The sequence below is a fragment of the Pogoniulus pusillus genome, chromosome 34, assembly GCF_015220805.1.
Source record: "Pogoniulus pusillus isolate bPogPus1 chromosome 34, bPogPus1.pri, whole genome shotgun sequence".
Classification (NCBI taxonomy): domain Eukaryota; kingdom Metazoa; phylum Chordata; class Aves; order Piciformes; family Lybiidae; genus Pogoniulus; species Pogoniulus pusillus.
Window position 1 is genome coordinate 13523813 of NC_087297.1, and position 22725 is coordinate 13546537.

At 51.7% G+C, this 22725-nt stretch overlaps 1 protein-coding gene across 5 annotated transcripts in view; it reads right to left on the reverse strand.

The window, feature by feature from the left end:
- The window catches only part of LOC135189795 (cytochrome P450 7B1), a 138431-nt gene that overhangs the window by 36825 nt on the left and 78881 nt on the right, over positions 1 to 22725 (reverse strand). The gene's annotated exons all lie outside the window — the stretch shown is intronic.

The window sequence follows — 22725 nt, forward strand, 5'->3', positions numbered from 1 at the left end:
CTGCAAGTAGCCTCCTGACAAATATTTAGACAGGCTTTTTGTCATCTTCTAATTGAATGCATCTCGTTGCACCCTCCCTGTCCTGTCATCCGGTCAGAAGCTGTATTCTTCACAGGCTCTCTGCTGGGGAAAAAAAAGGAGGCAGCTCAGAAATCCAAGGGAAAATTAACTTAATGCTCCAAGTCTGCAGGATGACATCAGGGAGACATTTTGCTGTCGTGGAGACGTGAGGGTCACCGTTGGCTTCAGACGCGTTTAGCTCAGCAGCAATAAGCTTAACACTGTTACCACAGTGTCAGGGCCAGGAGGCTTGCCCAGGCACAGATAACACCAGCTCAACTCATGACCCACTGCAGACTGGCAACAGAAATGTGTCTTCATTCCCAGCTTCCCCCCCTTTGGAGGATGGAGGTCAGCTCTGTGACTTACTAGGGCTGGCTGGCCAGACCAGGCAGCCAACCCTGTGCTGGGCTGCAGCAAGAGTAGTGTGGGCACAGGGCAAGGGAGAGGATTCTGCCCCTTGGCTCTGCTCTCCTCAGACCCCACCTGCAGTCCTGGGGGCAGTTCTGCAGCCCCTAGCACAAGCAGGACAGGGAAGTGTTGGAGCCAGTGCAGAGGAGGCCACCAAGATGCTGAGAGGGCTGCAGCAGCTCTGCTCTGAGCACAGGCTGAGAGAGTTGGGGCTGTGCAGGCTGGAGAAGAGAAGGCTTGGAGGAGACCTTGGAGTGGCCTTGCAGGATCTGAAGGGGGCTCCAGGAGGGCTGGGGAGGGACTATTGAGAAGGTCTGGGAAGGGGAGGAGGAGGAATGGGTTTGAAGTGGCAGAGGGGAGATTGAAAGTGGATGTTAGGAAAAGTTGTTTGCAGTGAGGGTGGTGAGACACTGGCACAGGTTGCCCAGGGAGGTTGTGGCTGCTCCCTCCCTGGAGGTGTTCAAGGCCAGGTTGGATTAGGTGGGAGGTGTGCCTGCCTATGGTGGGGTTTGGAACTGGGTGACCTTTGAGGTCCCTTCCAATCTTAACCATTCTGTAATTCCATGATTAGAAGAAACTTCTTCCCTGATGGGATTCTCAAAGACTGGCACAGGCTGCCCAGGTGATTGAATCCCCATCCCTGGAGAGGTTTAAAAGAGGCAGAGATGTGGTGCTGAGGGGCGTGGTTTAGCAGCAGCCTTGGTAGGGTTAGAGAGTGGTTGGACTTGATGACCTGAAAGGGCTTTTCCAACAAAAACAGTTCTCTGACTTAATGATCCTAAAGGTCTTCTCCCACCAAAACCATTCTGTTATTCTATGAATGCAGAAGTCACTGACTCCAGTGGGAGTCTACAACTGCTGAGATAAAGCAGTAGGAAAAAATGTGGGAGTTGTAGCCATGTCTCACTTTAAACAGCACTAAGTGTAGAATCCAGTAGGTTGGAAGAGACCTCCAAGCTCTCTTGGCCCAGCCCTGCCCAACCAAACAGACCATGGCACTAAGTGCCCCAGCCAGCCTTGGCTTCAACACCTCCAGCCACAGCCACTCCACCACCTCCCTGGGCAGCCCATTCCAGTGCCAATCACTCTCTCTGACAACAACTTCCTAACAACATCCAGCCTAGACCTGCCCTGGCACAGCTTCAGGCTGTGTCCCCTTCTTCTGTTCCTGTCTGCCTGGCAGCAGAGCCCAACCCCACCTGGCTACAGCCTCCCTGCAGGCAGCTGCAGACAGCAATGAGCTCTGCCCTGAGCCTCCTCTGCTGCAGGCTGCACCCCCCCAGCTCCCTCAGCCTCTCCTCACAGGGCTGTGCTCCAGGCCTCTCCCCAGCCTTGCTGCCCTGCTCTCAACACCTTCCAGCACCTCAACATCTCTCTTGAATAAAGAATGGAATAAATGGAATGAAATTGAATAAAGCAGGAGAAAAGGAGTCTGCAGCAAGAACTAGGTGAGAATTTGATTCTAAAATTATTTGTTTTGTTTCCCAGTTGAAGGTCTCCAAACATGATGCTTTCAATTATGTTCCCATTTCAACTCCCTCAGTGGAAAGGAATTACTTGGGGAACCCAAATGAGGTAATTTGTTAAGCTTTCTGAATATTAACTTCTCCTTTAACCATAAAGAAAATACCCTAAAGAACCTCCAGCACAGAGGCTTTGCCAGTGTTATCTCTCCCATTGCTGCTCTCCAAGAGCACACCAGGCTAGTTGGTTGGGGTGTTTTTTAGCTGGTTACACCATTTTGCCAAGGCTGCAGCACAGGGCAATGGGATCAGCACACAGCAGAAGAGAATCCTCCTGCTTGGGCTGCTTTATTTCCTATTGCAAAGCAGCAGATGCCTTCCAAATTATGCAAAGGGGAGGAAAAAAAAACCCACAAGACAACCCCCCCAGCACATCTCACAGTGCAGCAGATGAACAGGTTAATTTTTCTCTTTGCACATAATAAATCATAAGTGCTTTAACACCCATAGTCTCATCTCATGAACAGAAACCTTCTGCTTAATAATGTCTGTTTACAACTCGAATCAGACATCCTGTAATCTCCTGCCTGGGATAAACATTAATCCAGCTCTGTCTAGAAAAATTATACAATTCATTACCATAAGTAATCTCTATTGTGCCCCATGCTTAACCTTCAGCTTTTTTTTCCCCCCTTCCTTCCCCCCCCTCATCCTATAATCTTGCAAATCCACTGCTGGGCTATGATTGGCATCTGGTGCTATGGCAGCCAGCACCAGAGCAGCCCCACATGGCAGCAGCACTCAGCTGACTGCTGCATGCAACCCTGAACTGTTTGGGCTGGGAAGACCTCTAAGGTCATCCAGTCCAACCATCAGCCCAACCCCACCATGGCCACTAAAACATGGCCCCAAGTGCCATGGCCACAGCTTTCTTCAACACCTCCAGGGATGGGGACTCTACAACCTCCCTGGGCAGCCTCTGCCTATCCCTGAGCACTCCTGCAGCAAAGAAATTGTTCTTCATCTTCAACCTAACCCTCCCCTGGCACAACTTCAGGCCATTTCCTCTCATTCTTGCAGAGGAGGAGACTAAGAGGTGACCTCATTCATGTTTATAAAGATGTGCAGGTGAGTGCCAGAGGCTGGGGCCAGGCTCTGCTGGGTGATGCCCAGTGCCAGCACAGGTGGCACTGGGTGGAAGCTGAGGCTTAGGAGGTTCCATGTGAACCTGAGGAGGAATTTTTTCCCTGTGAGGGTACCAGAGGCTGGGCACAGGCTGCCCAGAGGGGCTGTGGAGTCTTTCTCTCTGGGGATCTTCAAGAACCATCTGGATGTGTTCCTGTGTGATGTGCTCTGGGTGATGCTGCTCTGGCAGGGGGCTGGACCAGATGAGCTCTGGAGGTCCCTTCCAGCCCCTGACATTCTATGATTCTACCACCTGATATTATGGAGAAGAGGCCAACCCCCACCTCAACTCAACCTCCTCTGAGGGACTTGTAGAGAGCAATGAGGCTGCACAATCCCAGCTCCCTCAGCCGCTCCTCACCAGCCCTCTTTCTCCAGACCCATTGCAGCTTCTGTTGCCCCTCTCTGGACACTCTCCATCCCCCCAGTGTCCTTCCTGGAACTGAACACAGGATTTGAGCTGTGTTCTCACCACTGCTCAGCACAGTGGCACAACCCCTGCCCTGCTGGCCACACCATTGCTGATCCAGGCCAGGATGCTGGTGGCCACCATGGCACGCTGCCAGCTCACATTCAGCAGCTGTTGACCAACGCCCCCTGGTCCTTTTCTGCCCAAAGCCTGGGTTTGTTGTGCCCCAGGTGCAGCACTCAGCACTTGGCCTTATTAAACCTCAGACAACTGACCTCAGCCCATCCATCCATAGAATGGTTTGGCTTGGAAGGGACCTCAAAGCTCAGCCAGTTCCAACCCCCTGCCACACCCCCCACTAGAACACCTCCAGGCTGGCCAGACCTCTCTGCAGAGCCTCCTACCCTCCAGCACATCAACACTTCCACTCAGCTCAATGTCACCTGCAACCTTACTGAAGGTACACTCAGTGCCCTCAGCCTGACCACTCTCTTCTCACCAAAGGGGAAATAACCCCCATAAACCAGGGGTAAAGAAAGGACTCATGACATCACCCAAAGTCATTTTCACCTTCCAAGCCATCACCTGGCTCAAAACTCAAGCTCTGGGTCTGGCTTTCCTGCAGCACCAGCAGTCAAACCAGCCCATGGCCATGCTGGAGCACATCCTGCTGAGGGGGCTTTAAGGCATGAAGATGGAAGGGTACAGAAGCAGAACAAAAGCTATTATGAAGATGTCAAAGCAGTTTGAGCTTATTCGCAGGCTGGATCACAATATTTAAGCAACAAGACATGACAGACAGTGTCTTTCCAAGGGCTTCTGAGTGCTCTTAACTGTGAGGAAAAGAATGAGGCCAAAGGCTTCAACCCCAAGGAAGGTAATCCCCAGAAATGTGATGTCTGGAGTGTCTGCTTGGATTATGAGCAAGAGCAGACAGGTAACTCAGGGCAGGAGGCAGCCAGGAGGTCTACCCTCCCATGCTTTTTATTTCCCTTCAGCAGCTCTAGTTTTGCCCTGCTCACACCATTAGGTGTTTTCTGTCTGGGAGGAGAGGAAGAAACCCAACACATGATCCTGGGGCCAAGAGGGCCAAGGGGATCCTGGGGGGCATTAAGCAGAGTGTGTCCAGAAGATCAAGGGAGGTTCTCCTCCCCCTCTACTCTGCCCTGGTGAGACATCAGCTTGAGCACTGCCTTCAGTTGTGGGCTGCCCAGTTGAAAAGGGACAGGGATCTGCAGGAGAAGGTGCAGCAGAGGGCTATGAGGATGATGAGGGGACTTGAGCACTGCCTGGTGAGGAGAGGCTGAGGGACCTGGGGCTGTGCAGTCTGGAGAGAAGACTGAGAGGGGATTTGATCAATGTCTGTAACTATCTGAGGACTGGGGGTCAGGAGGGGGGCACAGGCTCTGCTCACTGCTCCCTGGGATAGGACAAGCAGCAATGGATGGAAGCTGCAGCACAGGAGGTTCCAGCTCAGCACAAGGGCAACTTCTTGCCTGTCAGGGTCCCAGAGCCCTGGCACAGACTGCCCAGAGAGGTTGTGGAGTCTCCTTGTGTGGAGCCTTTCCAGGCCTGTCTGGATGTGTTCCTGTGTGCCCTGAGCTGGATTGGATGGTCCTGCTCTGGCAGGGGGGTTGAAGTCAATGATCTCTTTGGGTCCCTTCCCACCTCTGACATCTGTGAGCCTGGGCTCTTCCAAATATTCATCCACTGCTTCTCGTGGCATGCCTTAACCCCCTCACCTACACCAGCTGCCTCACTGGCCACCAGGGACTCTCCATTTGTCAAGGGGGAATCCATGAATCCATGTGGTATGAAACAGCAAAACTGCAGAAGCAGCCAGGTGAGACCTTCAGCAACATCCAGTCTTCCACCTGTGGATTCTCAGTTCACATCCCTCCTGCAGAGACAAGGACCTGATGCTGCTGCTATCCCCTCCTACCTGAAGGCTTATGTGGAGTAAATGGATGCATCAGGGCAAATGGCTTTAAGCTGGAATAGGAGAGACTTAGACTGGAGGTTAGGAGGAAATTCTTGCCAGTGAGGGTGGGGAGACACTGGCACAGGTTGCCCAGGGAGGCTGTGGATGCCCCCTCCCCAGAGGCATTCGAGGCCAGGCTGGATGAGGCCTTGAGCAACCTGGGCTAGAGATTTCATGCTGCAGCACTGACAACCTCCTTATTTTTCTGTTGGATAAGAGAAAGGAAAAAGACTCAGGGAAAAGCAGAAGTACACTTCTGAGCACACCAGGCAGAGAAGAATTTATCTGTGCTCCCAAAAAGAGCAGTACAGCAAAGCCAGACTCAAGTGGGAACGTGAGACAAGCTGGGAGAACTGCTGATGCAAACAAACCAACCAAGCAGGCAATTTTTGCAGCCTTTTTTCCCTCCTTTCCTTCTCTCAGAGAAAAATGCAAGCCTTGTGTGAGAAGTTCTTCTTGGCCCAAGCTCTGGGGTTTTCTGAGAGGCAGAGTTACTTTTTTCTCTAGAAGTGCACAGGATTTATGCTGCTAAGGTCTCTAACTTGTTCTGTAGTCCATCCAGCACAGAAGCCTCTTCTTTTTTCCTCCCTTCCAGTAATTTCCTTGAATCATTTTGCTTGGAAGAGACCTTTCAAGATCATGAAGCCCAACCCTTAACCCAGCACTGCCAGGTGACCACTAACCCATGGCCCTCAGCACTACATCTATGTGACTTGGAAGCCCCTCCAGGGATGGGGACTCCACCATTGCCTGTTCCAGGGCTTTACAACCATTTCCATGGAGAAACTTTTCAGGCTATCCAAGCTAAACCTCCCCTGGTGCAACATGAGGCTGCTTCTCTTGTTCTCCACGTGTTCCTTGGGAGCAGAAACCAATCCCCACCTGGCTCCAACCTCTTTCCAGGGAGCTGTGGAGAGTGAGGAGGTCTCCCCTCAGTCTCCTTTTCTCCAGTTCCCTCAGCTGCTCCTCACGAGCCTCATCTGGGTCACCCCCCAATACTCAACAACCCTTCAGACCATTCTATGGCTCCACCAAGATCAGACAGGTACTGAGCACTCCTGAAGGCAGACCTCTCAAGTAGCTCAAAACATTCTTGTTTTTAAAGGTTAAAAGCAAAGAAATAACTGAAGATATTTCCCACAAAGCAGCTGCTCCTCAATTTTACTTAGCAAATGTCAGAACTAAGACAGTTGCTGCCTTCTCAGTGTGCCCACAGCTCTTCCTGGGATGCTGGAAGAAGGAAGCATAGGGATGGTTGTGCCCTCACCTCCCCGAGTGGATTGTGCATCTCACAGCCAACCCCATCCTGACCTCCACCCGAGATGCTCTCATCTGCTTTGCTCTCTCCTGAGCTTAAAACTCTACTGAGCCCATAACAGATTTAATATGTATTAATTTAAGAGCTTCAGTGCATGGCCTGAAAACAATGCTTTGCTGCTGGGGAAATATCTTCCTTTAATTGGTCTTAAATATTTATGTAAACTCTGCTGTGCCCAAGGGCAGAAGGGTTAAGCCTAAATGAAGCTCCTGGACTGGTATTTGTGCGAGTTCTCCAGAATGGGCAACATCCTTGTGGGGTGCAGGCAGCCTCAGTGATGCCAGCTTTAGGGAAATCAGGAATATTTTCACCTGCTGCAGTTGCAGAAAGTGGGAAATGATTAATTGAAGCTCCTAAGATGGAAGTGCAGCTGGGACAGAACGTGTTTTAAATTCCTGTGGAGCACAGAGAGGCTGGTGAGACACTGGCCCAGGTTGCCCACATTGGCAGATGTCCCAACTCTGGTTTTGGGCCTCTGAGCAACCTGCTCTAGCTGCAGGTATCCCTGTTGACTGCAGGGGGGCTGGACTAGATGACCTTCCAAGGTCCCTTCCAACCTAAAGCATTCTGTGATCACAGGGATGAGGAGGAGTGCATCACAGCAGGGCCAAAGGCTGCACTGCCCATGCTGAGATCTGCTTCCAGGGTAAGCAGCAATCCTGAGGAACAGCTTTGCCCAAGCCACAGCTCTGCTTTAGTTAGAAACTGATTCATAGATTCATGGGTTGGAAGGGACCTTGAATGTCATCCAGATCCAGCCCCCTGCCATGGGCAGGGACACCTCCAGGCTATCTCACCCAACCTGGCCTAGAACACCTCCAGGGAGGTTGTGGAGCACAGACTCACCCAGTGTGATCTTTGATCACATCACTGCACTGACAAAGCCAACCAAGCTGCTGGCACAGTGTGGCCACCTGCCAACGTGCAGGGCCTACAGCCCAACAGGAAAGAGGTCCCAGGGCAAGAGGACTCTACACCACCTGAACAGCCCCCAGAAATGCCTCTAAAAAGCAGGCTACTAAACCCAAGCTCTGCCACTACACCTGCTATTGTCCAGCCACAGAATGGCTCTTGCCCACGCTGGGATCAGCTGCTGGATCTCTGCCAGCCACAGCAGCAGAAGTCTTGCAGCAGAAGAGGCATCAGAGCTCTTTCTCTGCTTTCCCTTCCCTCTTTCTCCCCCACTTCCCCCTCACCTCCCTCCCAACAGCTCCTCTGGCCAGGCTGGAGGACATGGCCAAGGGAAGTACAACCAAGACTTTGCTGTGCCCCAGCAACCCCTCTCTGCTGTTGCAGGGTCACTGGCAACCAGAATGATTTAGAGCAGCCTTCAGGCTATTCCAGCTTACAGTGAGGGGCTCGACTGACTCATTGCTGCTTCAGGAATTCGGGAACATAAAGCTCCCTCAAAGCCATTTGCAGGCATCTCTGCTCCTGAGCTGTTTATCCTTGCCTGTGACTGGAAAGACACCCGAGAGCAAGGGTTGCTGGCAGGTCTGGCAGCTGCAGCACGGGGGTGCTTTTCTCTGCCTGCCTTTGCTCTGTCCTGGTTCTGCAGACAGCTCTGGGAGCAGTCACAGCCTCCTGCTCCACCAGAGATGGCGATTCATGGCAATCTCTGCTCTACTGATGCAAGAAGGCAGAGATTCACAGAGTTATAGAAAGGGTTGGGTTGGAAAGGACCTTCAGAGGTCATCCTTCCATAAAGGCTCAAGTTTCTAAGCAAAGCAGAGCTGTAGCTTGGCCAAACCTGGTCCTCAGGATTGCTGCTTACCCTCAAAGCAGATCTCAGCATGGGCAGTGCACCCTTTGGCCATGCCTTTGACACTCCTCACCACCCTTATCATCATAGAATCACAAAGTGCTTTGAGTTGGAAGGAGCCTTCCAAGCTCACCTAGGCCAGCTCCTGCTGCAGCCAGCAAGGACACCTGTAGCTGGAGCAGGACGCTCAGAGCTCCAGACAACCTGACCTGCAATGCCTCCAGGGATGAGGCATCTCCCACCAATCTGGGCAACCCAGGCCAGGCTCTCACCACCCTCAGTGTAAAGATTTCTTCCTTCTCTCCAGTCTCAACTTCCCTCTTTTAGTTCCAGACCACCACCCCTTGGAGCCTGCTGTCTGCCAACAGGACAAGCACCGCTCTCAGGGCTCCCACGTGTGCCGTGCTCAGCAGCAACCACTTTGTGCTTCAGCATCTTCACTTTTAAGGGCTCAAATGCTCGTGACAGACTAAACTGAAGTAAGATCAACTGTTTCCTTTCACTGCTTATCACTCTGGCTTCAAACTTCCCTCTGGAGGGACTTGGGTTTACATTTCTGCACCAATAATCAGGTTTGTTAGTGCACAGAAAAGATCAAACTCCACTGACCCTCCTCATCTCTGCAGCTTCCATGCACTTAGTAAATACCTCCCAGCACTTCATTTATACTTTCTGCATTGCCTCCCTTCCTAGATTTGCTGTTTGCACTCAATGCTCTTGGCTGCATATGTCTCCTGCTTCCCCCCTTTGCCCTTTCCCTCTGGAGCACCTGCTTTGTTGCAATAGAGGACTCCCACTCTTTAACATTAGTGCTCTCCATCTTCTCTCTGGATTTTACACTCCACTGGGCAGACAGCTTTAATTTGACTTCTCCTTCCCTCTCTTCTTATTTTTCTCCCATTTTATTCTCTCATTCTCTCTTTCATTTAATCTTTTCTCTCCTGAATATTCTTTTACCCTACCCAACCAAAGTGTCCCTTTCCCACTCTGCTTTTATTCCCTCCTCTTACCCTTGAGACTTCTCTTTGCTGCTCAGCACCGACAGTGCTGTTCCCTGGTCCCTCTGAGTGACAGTGACAGCATTTTGAGTGGTAGCTGACAGATCTGAGGACAAGAAGGATCTGTCTGAAGGGATTTTTATTGGGTTTTGTTTCTTATTTTGCCTGTAAAATCAGACCTCTGGAATCCTAGAGCACCAGGGGGCATTGTTTCATTTGGAAAATGGAAATTGTCCTGCTATCTACTAACTTCCCAACCAGCCCCCTGCAATCCCAGCCCCCGGGGAAAATGGTATCAAAATGGAGCTGTTCTGTCAAACAGCCACCAAAAGGGGTCCTGGATCAAGCATTTGAACGCTTGAAGATGGATGCTGCTCTGGGAAGCTGCTGCACTGTGCCCTGCTGGGAGCCAGCCCAGCCCCAGTCCTGCTCACTGCTGGCCCTCCCAAGCTCAGCCTCTGCTCCCTGAGGCACCCTCTCCAGCTCAGGGCAGCTTTGCTCAGCCAGAGGCTGCTGCTAGCAGGGAGAAGCTGAAAGGGACAGTTCCTGCCAAGGGCTGTGCTGCACAAAGCCTCTGCCTCACACTTGTTCCTGGGCACACCAAGGGCACTGCCACAGCTTGTGCCCCATCTTGGGGGGTAGCAAGGCAGAGGTGGCAGCTGTGGAGGAGAGGACAGGACAGGAGAGGAGACCCTCAAGTGCCCAACAAGGGCTTGCAGCCCATGGATGGCATCTTCAGAAGAGAGCGGAGGGATCACAAGGGTCAAGTCTCTTCTTCCCTGGCTGCTGTCCCAGAAGGACTCTGTCCCTTCTGCCTCCCATCCTGATCCCTGTGCTCCTGGAACCAGTTCCAGAATTCAGCTCCTCAATCCAGTTCCCATCTGCCATGGAGTCAGTCTGAGACCTGCCCAGTTCCTGCCCCCAGCAGCAGTGGTGCCAATGGTGCCCTCATTGCCATCAAGGGTTGGGTTCCACATTGGTTTATGTCTCTATCCCATGGCATTGTTCTTCTTTCCATCCCAACTGGGTTGGTTTCTTTCCCACTCCATCAGTCTCTCTCCCTTATTCCCTTTCTTTTCCCTTTGGGAATGCAGAAGGGCTCCTGGAGACCCTCTGGCACCCCCCTGGTGGCTAACCCAGCCCTGACCATTGGCAATGGTGCCTCAGAAATGCTTCCTCCCCGATGGTCAACTACAGCACTGATGTGTAAACAAGAGATCAGAAGATCCAACAACAGCTCCGGAGCAGAAATCTGCATTTAGCCCACAGCAGGAAAGAATGACTGAAGGCTCCAGAAGGACCAGGCAGTGACAGCCAAGGGAGATGACCCAGACACACAGAGAAACAGCCTGAACTGCCATTGGAGTGGCTGGAAAGGGAAAGCAGCAGAAGTGGAGTGTCCCCCAGGATCAGGCCCAGTGGCTCCATTTTAGTGCCACAATTAGTGGGCTGCATTTGGTAATGAAGAGCAGGGTCAGAAGAAACCCAAGGTGCAGCTTCACAGCCAGCAAAGCCACAGCAGCAAGAGGCAGCTCCAGCAGCAGCAGTGACAATCCTGCTGGCCAAGGAAGAAGGGAAAAACAAGGCAGCAATCCTGCCAACAATCACCAGGGAAATCATCTATGTAACAACTTCAGTGGTGCCCAGAAGCTGAGCGACTCACAGCACGGAGGAGACCAGGAAGGGGGCTCAGCAGCAGCACAGAGCTCAGGCCACAGCTGCTGGAATTTCATGGTCCTACCACAAGTTGCAGCCCTGGCAGTGCCTGGCTGCAAAGCCTGCAGGACACAAGCAAAGCCACTCAAACCAGGCTGCAGAACTAAGGGATCTGCTCAGCAGGGATCCTTGGCAAGGCCTGGGCCAGGCTGCCCAGGGCACTGGTGAGGTCTCCATCCCTGGAGGGGCCTCAAAGCTGTGGAGATGTGGTGCTGAGGGTAGTGGTGACCTGGCAGTGCTGGGTTAAGGGTTGGACTCTCTTCCAAACAAAAAAGTCCCAAGATGTCTTCCTGTAGTTAGAAGTCCTTGGGGGTGGTTTGGTTTTGTTTTGCTTTGGTTTCTGGGGTTTTTTTGGTTGGTTTTGGTTTGGTTCAGTTTCATTTTCATGTGATGTATTTAAAGTACAAACATGGTGCTGAGGGACATGGTTTAGTGGTGTGCTCCAGTTCCCTCAGCATCTTCACAGCCTCCACCAGACCCTGTGCAGTAGTTCCCTATCTCTCTTGAACTGGGGAGCCCAGAACTAGCCACCATACTCCAGATGTGGCCTCACCAGGGTGCATGAGAGCCTCCCTAGACCTGGTGGCCACACTCTTAATGCACTCTTCTAGGGTGCATAGAGAGGGAGCTTGTGAAGATCCACTGATGGACACAGACCTGCACCTTCCAGACCTGCTCTGCAATCTCCACAGCTCTCTGACATCTGCCATTTGTGCTGCAAGGATGAAGAGAATCTTCTCCTCGCTGCAGTCTAACGTCTGGCTTAATGCTGTCCCTAGGCACCAACTTCCCACCGAGGAGGTTAGGTTATTGCAGTCTCTCCATCATTAAAGGCACTATCAATTCCCTGACTTTTAAAAGCATTTGCTTTTGGTTGGAGGAGATTACAGCTCTGCTTCTCAAAGTGTCTTTACAATTAATTATCTTTCACTGCAGCAAGCAACTCGGAAATGGGTATTAATCAGCTAAGACTTCCTCAAATTGCTGGGATTAGCTCAGTTTTAATTACAGGTGGCACAAATGGTTCTGAGCCTGGCTCTCTGTACAAGAAATGTGCTACAATAATCACAGGTTTGTAGGGGTTGGAGGGTACCTCTGAAGAGGCCAACCCCCAAGGTGCTCACAGCCCTGTAAAACAGCATCCAGCTCCCTATCTTGTTTACTTATTCTGCCCTGCCTTGGGAAGGCTTCTCAGGCTTCAGCATTCACCTCCAGGAGGCTGCACCACAGCAAACAAGTATCAGGCAACAGTTCAGCTCTGCCTTGCAGCCAGTGAGTCAGGGATGGCTTCCCAGGGGTGCCAAACCAGTTGTGCTGGCAACAGAGCAAGCATCTCCTTTTAAAGACATCACTGACACACTCCAGGACCAGGTTCCTACCTGGAAGCCCTTCTTGACTCAAAAATGCAGCTGATAATCCCACTGCATCCAGCTCTGGGAGCTCCAGCTCAAGAGGGACAGGGAACTACTGGAGAGAGTCCATGGAGACTACAAAGATGCTGAAGAGAAAAGGCTGAGAGCCCTGGGGCTGTTAAGCCTGGAGAAGAGCAGCCCCAGAGGGGATCTGAGCAATGCTCAGCAAGAGCTAAAGGCTGGGGAGCAAGAGAATGGGGCCAGACTTTGTTCAGTGGTGCCCAAGAGGCAATGGACAACAAATTGGAGTCCAGGAGGTTCCATCTGAACAGGAGGAGAAAATTCTTTGGTGTGAGGGTGCTGGAGCCCTGGAGCAGGCTGCCCAGAGAGGTTGTGGAGTCTCCTTCTCTGGAGGGATTCAAACCTGCCTCAACATTGTGATTCTGGCCAAGCTGCTGTGGGTGTCCTGCCTCAGCAGAGAGATTGCACTGGGTGGCCTCCAGAGGACCCTTCCCTTCACTACCACCTTGAGATTCTGTAGAAACTACACATCAGAAACATGAAGCAAGCAAGTAGCAGAAGCAAACACCAAGGCACCGAGCAAGAGGCAGGAGAACAGAGCAGATGTGGGACAGTGCAAGCAGCCCCTTCTCACACCACTTTGTCCAGACAAAGAGCAAGGTTCTGGGCAGAGCTACTCTGAAGCAGTCTCTCCTGGGCAGCTCAGGCAGCATTCAGTGTCCTAGAGCTGGAATTGAAATTCAAAGCCTACCTCTCCCTCACAGTTACTATGGAAGCGCCAACCCTCTGCACACTGCAGAGCTACAGCCTCCAGCGTGGCCTCCTCTGCAGAGCAGCTCAGCACAGGATCCCACCACTTCTCCCTGGAAACCTCCCTGAAGGTTGAGCTTTGCCCTCCTCTGTGCACCTGGAAACCTCACCGAGGCTCCAGCTCCTCTGGCTTGAGGGGCAGGCTGGACAGAAGTGCTCCCTTCTAAGCAGCCCAGCGGTGAGGTGCTCTGGCAGGGGAGGAGGGCAACCTGCCCTGTGGGGCAACCTGCCCTGTGGCTCTCTGTACACTCCCTAACAGGAATGCAAGAGACACCTAAGTGCCACTGCCTGACCCCTGCCCCACGGCCCTCAGCACCACATCGCCGCGGGCCTGAACGCCTCCAGGAACGGGCACTCTGGGGACTCCACCACGGTCCTGGGCAGCCTGCTCCAGGGCTTCACCCCTCCTTCAGGCCATTCTTTCCTCCTCCTGGCTGACCTAAAGCCTCCCTGGCACAACTTGAGGCTTTTTCCTCTTGTGACTGGGGAAAGACACTGACCCCCACTTGGCTTCAGCCTCCTTTCAGAGAGCTCCAAGCCGGGATGCTGGTGGCCATGCTGGTGGCCTTCCTGGCTGCCTGGGCACAGCCTGGCTCGTGTCTGGCTGCCTGCCAACCAACACTTCCATCTTCCTTTCTACTGGGCACTTTCCAGACACTCTGCCCCAGGCCTGGGGCACTCATGGGGTTGTTGTGCCACAAGTGCAGGACCTGACACTTGGCCTTGTTGAACCTAAGGAAGTATCAGCACTTTGTGATGATTTCATACACCATAAAGCTACAGACTGCCATTGTCCCTGCTTTATACATCTTCAAACTGAGGACAGGACCAGAAGACTTCACATGACAACATCACCTGAGGTCTGCTCCACGCTGCTCTTCGAACAGAATCACACAACTGGTGTGATGGTTGGTTGGACAAGCCCTCTGAGATCATCCAGTCCAACTGCCACCACCACGGCCACACGTTCCTTGAACACCTCCACCACCTCCCTGGGCAGTCTGTTCCAACTCCTGACCACTCCTGCAGCAAAGAAATTCTTCCTCATCCTCAACCTAAGCCTGCCCTGGCACAATTTCAGGCCATTTCCTCTTGTTCTGTGTAGAACAAAGCAAGAGGCTCCGCAGTGTTTTGAGGTGACAGATCTCAAAGGTAACCCTAAGTTGGTGAAGGAAAAAGGGCAGCAATGATACTTCTATTTTTCCCCCTCACTTGTTCTGTGTTCCCCCCCCCCCTCCAGCATGAGAAATCTCTGAAGACAAAGGTGCCTGTGCAGACCTGTATGAAGGAGGTCACAGGGCAGGGCTGTCTACCCTGCTGGAGGGTTACCTACCACTGCTCAAAGGAGAGCAGAGCTGAACCTGCTGCCTCTGCTCGCTCCCCAAACTTGGGTTTTTAAAGCGCTGACCAAGCTCAGCTGGGCCAGACCTGCTTAGTGTAGCCATTTTCACATTCCCACAGAACAGATCAGCTCTGACAATGCCTCTTTTTTCAGCCCCCACAGCAGCCAGGGCTCCCTAATTCCCCTCTCCCGCAGCCAAGCCGAGCTCCTGCTGCTCAGAAGCGCGGCAGGGCAGCCGGAGCCCGCTCTGACACCTCACCAAAACCTTCCTTCCCAGCGGTCCGAGGCTCCTGGTATTTTTATCTTAACACATCAAGGGTGATAGAAGCTTCTTTTCGCTGTCAAAGTGATCAAAGAGAGGTTGAGGAAGAATCTATAAACAGATGCTGCCCAGTGACAAACCTTAAAGAAGAAGACTGTGGGGCCAGATGTTTGAGTGACCTTCGGACCGCGGAACATGTTGGCGTGGTGTTGATTTAGATAGCTGGTGGCAGGGGCTTTCCAGCCAGCAGCTGACAGAAAAGAGCTAAATGATGGAAATTCAGGGGTGGGTTTTTTCCTTCCCCCTCTCATCTTTCCCCTAAGTACTAAAAAACGAAAGTACTGGTCAGTGAGGGCTGACGGCTGTCAAAGAAGTTGAATTCACCACACAACCCTGCCAGTAGGTATCACATCAAAAAGGAGTTAGCTGAATGAACAAGAACATCTTCAGGCTGTGCCATTTTGCATCCCCCTCAACTTCCAACAGCTGTTTCTTGAGCGAATGCAGATGCAAAATAATTATAGGAAATGGGTTTTGCATTTCCCAATATCCTACAGAAGCTAAAGGTGGGATCGAAGGAGGCTGCGGGGCTGGGCAGCAGCCGGCGGGAGGCAGAGGGAAGGGAATGGCTGCTCCACAAGCACTGAAGTGGCTGTCCTAAAGGACTGCTGCAGCCAGGGAAGGATTTGGGCAGTGGAATAGGAAGGGAACAGCTACTCCATAAGCATTCAAATGGCTGTCCTAAAGGACTGCTGCAGCCAGGGAAGGATTTGGGCAGTGGAATAGGAAGGGAACAGCTATTCCATAAGCATTCAAGTAGCTGTCCTAAATGATTGCTACAGGCAGGGAAGGATTTGGGGAGTGGAATGGGGAAGGAAATGGCTACTCAATAATAATGTAAGTGACTATCCCAAATTATTTCTACAGCTAAGGAATTATTTGGCAGTGGAATAGGGAATAGAACAGCTATTCAATAATAATTTAAGTGACTATTCCAAATTGTTTCAACAGCCAAGGAAGGATTTGGGAAGTGGAACAGGGAATTAAATGGCTAATCATAGCATCAAGCAGGTTGGGAGAGACTTCCAATCTCATGCAGCCTAACCTATCGCCCAGCCCTGTCCAGTCAACCAGACCATGGCACTAAGTGCCCCAGCCAGGCTTGGCTTCAACATCTCCAGGCACAAAGACTCCACCACCTCCCTGGGCAGCCCATTCCAATGCCAATCACTCTCTCTGCCAACAACTTCTTCCTAACATCCAGCCTGAACCTCCCCTGGCACAACTTGAGGCTGTGTCCCCTTGTTCTGTTGCTGGCTGCCTGGCAGCAGAGCCCAACCAAGTAAAAATGTAGGTGACTGTCCTAAATTATTTCTACAGCCAGGGAATTACTTGGGAAGTGGAACAGGGAATGGAATGGGTGATCAGTAGCAAAGTAAAAAATTAGGTGACTGTGCCAAATTACTTCTACAGGCAGAGAACTATTTGGGAAGAGGAACAACCATTCAGTAACAATATAAGTCACTATCCTAAGTTATTGCTACAGCCAGGGAATTACTTGGGAAGTGGAACAGGGAATGGAATGGGTAATCAATAGTAATTCAGGTGACTGTCCCAAAGAATGTAATTTCTCCAGCCTATTTAGAAACCAAGTGGCATTCCAAAGCCCAAACCCAAGCAGAGATCATCACTCACAGACATATTGCTTATGCCAAATGCTGGAAGCCCAATTTCACGTGCAGTGTTAGTCATAAATATTAGTTGAGCTCCACTTTGCCAGCTTTCAGTCTCAACAAACCCTCCAGTTTTTAACTCAGGCTGAAGAAATCAGCCACAAATACCAAAATACCCTTCCCAAAAAAATTATACCCCAGAGCCAAGCAACCAAAGCCAGAAAGTTCTCCATCCAAAACAATCCCAGCAGGACCCCACAGCAGGCAAGGAGAACAAATGGAGGGAGCAGGGGAGAGGAGGGGGGTGTAAAAAAGAAGTCTTGCTTTGCAGCATTCAATGTGATTGAAGAGGCTCCAGTTCCTCTTACGCTTTTGGACGTTTTGTCACTTCACCTGGAGAAATATACTCTGCTTATTCGGAATTGCTGCTGATGTCCAGCACTTGTCAAAACCACTCTCTGTCAAGCACTTCACAAAGTGTTGCAAAATGACAGATCAGGATGTCTGAATAGATGGAGCCCCAGGAAAAACAGAACAGATAGAAAATTCATGACTCTAAACTACATCAAAGCGACTTCTGTCAACATCATGTCAAAAGCAAGGCAGGGAAGAAAAAACCACAACCAACAAACCACCAAACCAAAAACCAACAGAACCCTCAACAAACCAAACCCAACCAGGAACTGTTCACTTGAGAAGGGTTTTGGGTTGGTTGTGGGGTTGGTGTAGGGTGGTTTTTTTGCCTTTCATTACATAAACACTTTCTTCACGTATGAGCTAAGTGCAAGGAAAAATTAACTCAGCGTACAGTGCAGCCGGCGCAACGTGCCAAAAATACCCTTGAAATAATCCAGGGATAAGGGGAAGGGGAGGGGGGAGGGGAATACAGAAAACCCACCAAAACCCTCCTCTAACAGTAGATAGTGTCTGGCAGTTAAAAGCAATGACATCCAAAAAGAAATGCATGAAGAAATCTATCAGCTTAAAATAGGACAAACCATCTGGCTGCGAAGGAAGCCGAGCGCTGCGCCGCGCGCTGCCGTTGGGCGGCTTCGCAGGAGCCTGCAACTGGATGGACTTTGTGTTTTCCTCTCCAAGAGGCTTTTGGATCAGCCCTGCTGAAGTCTTGCCCTGTGCACCAGACCAAAGCCAGGTTATACTGCAGGCAGTGGATTTAGCAATGGGCAGGAATTGCTTTACTTCAAGAAGAAAAGGAGAAAGGGACAGGGAACTAACTTGAGAGAACCCAAGGGAGGGCTGCGAGGGTGCTGAAGGGACTGGAGCACTGCCTGAGGAGGAGAGGCTGAGAGCCCTGGGACTGCTTAGCCTGGAGAGGAGAAGGCTGAGAAGGGATCCAATAAATGTCTGTGAATAGCTGAGGGCTGGGGGTCAGGAAGGAAGGGACAGCCTCTGCTCACTTGTGCCCTGTGACAGCACAAGGGGCAATGGATGGAAGCTGCAGCACAGGAGGTTCCACCTCAACACAAGGGGGAACTTCTTGACTGTAAGAGTGACAGAGCACTGGCACAGGCTGCCCAGAGGGGCTGTGAAGTCTCCTCTGAAGACTTTCAAGGCTCATCTGCATGCATTTGTGTGCAACCTGCACTAGATTCTCTGGCCCTGCTCTGGCAGAGAGGAGGGAAACTCGAAGATCTCCAGAGGTCCCTTCCAACCCCCTAACATCCTGTGAGCCTGTGCAAAGAAGCACCACCAGCATTGCTGCACCTTCCAGTAGAGGCAGAGCTTTTTAGTAGTTACTCAAAGGAGATGAAGTGGTTGTGGTATGTGGCTGCAGGCATTTGAATGCTATATAAGCACATTCTGAGGGAGAACCACAGCTTGGAGTCCTCTGACTAGCAGCACAGATCAGCGAACAGTTTCTGTCTCATACACCTATCACCATCGCATAGAATGGTTTGGGTTAGAAGGGTCCTCCACAGGTCACCCAGTCCAAGCTCCCTGCAGTGAGCTGAGACATCCTCCACTAGAGCAGGCTGCTCTGAGCCTTGTCCAGCCTGACCTTGAATCCCTGCAGGAAGGGGGCCTCAGCCAATCACTTGCCATCAGTACTAAACTCAAGGAAGTTTCCTCACACCATATCCATCTCCAGAAATCAAGAGGCTAAACGACCCTGTACAGTGTGCCCTGCTGGGAGCCAGCCCAGTCTCAGTCCTGCTCACTGCTGGCCCTTCCCAGCTCAGCCTCTACTCCCTGAAGCACTCAAGCTCAGGGCAGCTCTGCTCAGCCAGGGGCTGCTGCTAGCAGGGACCACCTGATGGGGACAGTTCCTGCCAAGGGCTGTGCTGCACAAAGCCTCTGCCTCACACTTGCTCCTGGGCACACCAAGGGCACTGCCACAGTTTGTGCCCCACCTCGGGGGTCAGCAGGGCGAAGGCGGAACCTGCGAGGAGGAACAGCCAAGACAGAGGACCCTTAGCTGTAGTGAACTGGGGGTTGGTCTCTTCTCCCTAATACCAGGTGAGAGGAGAGGAAATGGCCTCAAATTGCACTGAGGAAGGTTGAAGTTGGCTATCAGGAAGAATTTCTTTCAGGAAAGAGCAGTCAGAGATGGGAACAGGCTGCCCAGGGAGGTGGTGAACACCTCCCAGGGACGGTGACTCCAGGAAGCCTGCGGACACGGCACTGCGGGACGCGGTTGAGCGGTGGCGGCAGTGGACCTGATGATCTTAGAGGGCTCTTCTAACTGCAACACTTCCCTGCTCCCAGGCTGCAGGCATGAACGTTGCTGGGAATTGCTGCCTATTAGCGCCGGGGAGGGCTGGCAGGCAGGTGGGCTTCTCCTGCCACCCCATAGATCTTGCTTCCTACTTACCAAAAAGCTGTTTATTACCTGTAAGTGTCCGGAGCTGCACGCTCGGCAGCAGCAATTGGTAATAAGCCTCCTTTGCTCATTGCCATTGATAGCCAGCATTAGTGAAGATATATGCATTTCATTTCATGGTTCAGGAAGAACAAAGTCTATGGATATGTGCTAGCAGTGGGTGGTTAATGAAATGGTCTGACAAACATAAGCTAATACATAATCATACCAGAATGTGGACTGGAACACCTGTTCCTGCTTCACAGGCTTGCAGCTCCTCAAGAAAAAGTTACTATTTGCAAGGGCTGCAATCACCACTATTTAGACATCAATATGCTCACAGCAAATTTTAGGCTTTTTTTAGTGGGTTTTTTCCTTTTTTTTTTTTTGTTTCCCCCCCCCCTTTTTTTTTTCCTTTCTCCTTTCCCCCTGCAAACACTAAAGGGGGGGATTTTAATGATATCAAATCTCTTTTGCTGGTGTCCTAAGAGTAATGAAAACTTCACACATGCATGAAGCTCCAGTAATTATTTTAAACTGCCTTCTGTTGTCCCCCTGAGGAACACGGTGGTATTTGTTTGATGCAGTTTAATTAGTGTCAGGGTAATTAATGCTATGCTATCTACATGAGATCAAAACCCTTTCTTTGTAACACTCTGGTAACTAAGAACTAAGAAAGGGAAGTGGCTCGAAAACGTAGAAGCTTGGCTGGCAAGCTCCAGAAACGAACCGAATTGCTCAAACCTGCATTTCAAACCCAAAGTGTCCAGCCGGGGTGGCACCTTCCAGTGGGAGTCTGGGATTGTAAGGCAGGGTAAGAGAGGAGAAGCACTGCCTGCCACGGAAGGGAAATGCTTTTTCTATGGATGTAATCAAATTAAGTGAAACGTTCATGGACACTCTGCACCTTGTAAGGAGTTTAAATCCTTTAACAAGGCAGCGATTTCCTCTCGCACAAGCGGCTCAGCAGAGCCCTTTCCGAGCAGCCTGTGGTGCTGCATCCTTGGAGTGTAATGAATGAATGGGACTCTGCTTTAATGCCTGAATGCCATTTGCATTTAATTGGACCTGCAGTCTCCGCTTCAAAATAGTGCCCTCTGCTAAAAGCAGCCGGGAGGGAGCAGAGGGCAGAGCTTGGGAAGGGCTGGGAGGGAAGCTGGGCACACAGGGAGCCTGGCTGAAGGTGGGATCAAGGAAGGAGCCACTGGTGTCTACTGAGGGAATTGCTGGAGCCCAGAGGTTAGCTTGGGTGTCCTGCAGTAATAAAGCTTCAGCGGCAAACAAGGAGGAAGAAGCAAAAAAAAAGAAGGGAGGAGGGAGGGAAGGAAATGGGGGGGGGGGGGGAGGATAGAGTAGGAGGGAAAAGAGAAGGAGGTGAAAAAAAAAATAAGAGAAGGGGGAAATGAGGAGAACAGAGAAAAAGAAAACGACAGAAAAAATGAGAGGGAGAGAAAAAAAAAAAGAAGTGGGACAAGAGGAAAAAGAAGATGAAAACCAAAAAAGAGAAGGCAGAACTCGTGCTTCGTTTCTCTGTAACCCAAGAAATTCTGAGCTCCCCACACTGCCTTGGCCACTGCTGCTCTGACAGCAGCAAAGGCTTTCGTTGTAGAGCCACAGCAGAGCCCAGCTCAGCTATTTCACCCAATAACAGAGTCTCTGAGAGGCTTCCTGCCGAAAAGGAAACCCTGAAGGCAGTGGCTTGGTCTATGGCTGCATGTCCTGAGGGTGCAAACAGGAGCAGCCCTGCTCTGAAACAGCAAATGCTCAGCCCCAAAGCCCAAGCAGCTGCCTGCAGGCTGTGCTGAACTCCTGGCTGCTCAATCCAGGTTTCTCTCTATCACCTCAAGCTCCAAAGGCCTCTGCAAAACGCTGCTCTTGAGGTCATACACGAACAACCACCAGTGAAAAGCCTGTGCTCCATCTCTGCTCCAGTTGAGTGGTTAGTTGGAAGGCTAAAACCCAAGTGTGTGACCACGATGGGAAGCAACCCACCCTGACTGCTGAGCAGCTCCCCATGAGCCAGCAGTGCCCTCCTGCAGCCCAGCAGGCAGCTGTGTGCTGGGCTGCATCCAAAGGAGTGTGGGCAAAAAGGCAGGAGAGAGGATTCTGCCCCTTGACTCTGCTGAGACTTCACCTCAAACGCTGCCTCCAGTGCTGCTCTCCCCAGCAAAGAAAGGACACAGAGATGCTAGATAGAGTCCAGAGGAGGTCACAAAGACAGTTCAAGGGCTGGAGCACCTCTGCTATGAGCACAGGCTGAGGGAGCTGCGGGTGTTCAGCCGGGAGAAGGCTACAGGAGGACCCTACAGCTGCCTTCCAACACCTAAAAAGAACCTTCAGGAAGGCCGGGGAGGGACTTCTCATAAAGAGACAGGCCAAAGAGGAATGATTTGAATGTGAGGCAGAGCACAGAGCAGGGTAAGACTGAAGCTGAGGAATAAGTTCTTCAGTATGAGGATGTTGAGACTCTTGAACAGGCTGCCCAGATTGCTTGTGGATGCCTCCTCCCTGAGGGTGTTCAAGACCAGGCTGGATAAGTCCTTGAGCCACCAAGTCCAGCTGAGAGGTGTCCCTGCCCATAGCAGCAAGTGCTCGAGCAACCAGGTCTAGCTGAGAGGTGTCCCTGTCCATAGCAGCAAGTCCTGGAGCCACCAAGTCCAGCTGAGAGGTGTCCCTGTCCATAGCAGCAAGTCCTGGAGCCACCAAGTCCAGCTGAGAGGTGTCCCTGTCCATAGCAGCAAGTCCTGGAGCCACCAAGTCCAGCTGAGAGGTGTCCCTGCCTGTAGCACAGCAAGTCCTGGAGCCACCAAGTCCAGCTGAGAGGTGTCCCTGCCTGTAGCAGCAAGTCCTGGAGCCACCAAGTCCAGCTGAGAGGTGTCCCTGCCTGTAGCAGCAAGTCCTGGAGCCACCAAGTCCAGCTGAGAGGTGTCCCTGCCTGTAGCACAGCAAGTCCTGGAGCCACCAAGTCCAGCTGAGAGGTGTCCCTGCCTGTAGCACAGCAAGTCCTGGAGCCACCAAGTCCAGCTGAGAGGTGTCCCTGCCTGTAGCACAGCAAGTCCTGGAGCCACCAAGTCCAGCTGAGAGGTGTCCCTGCCGGTAGCAGCGAGGTTGGAGCAGGCGGTCCCTGAGGTCCCTCCCAGC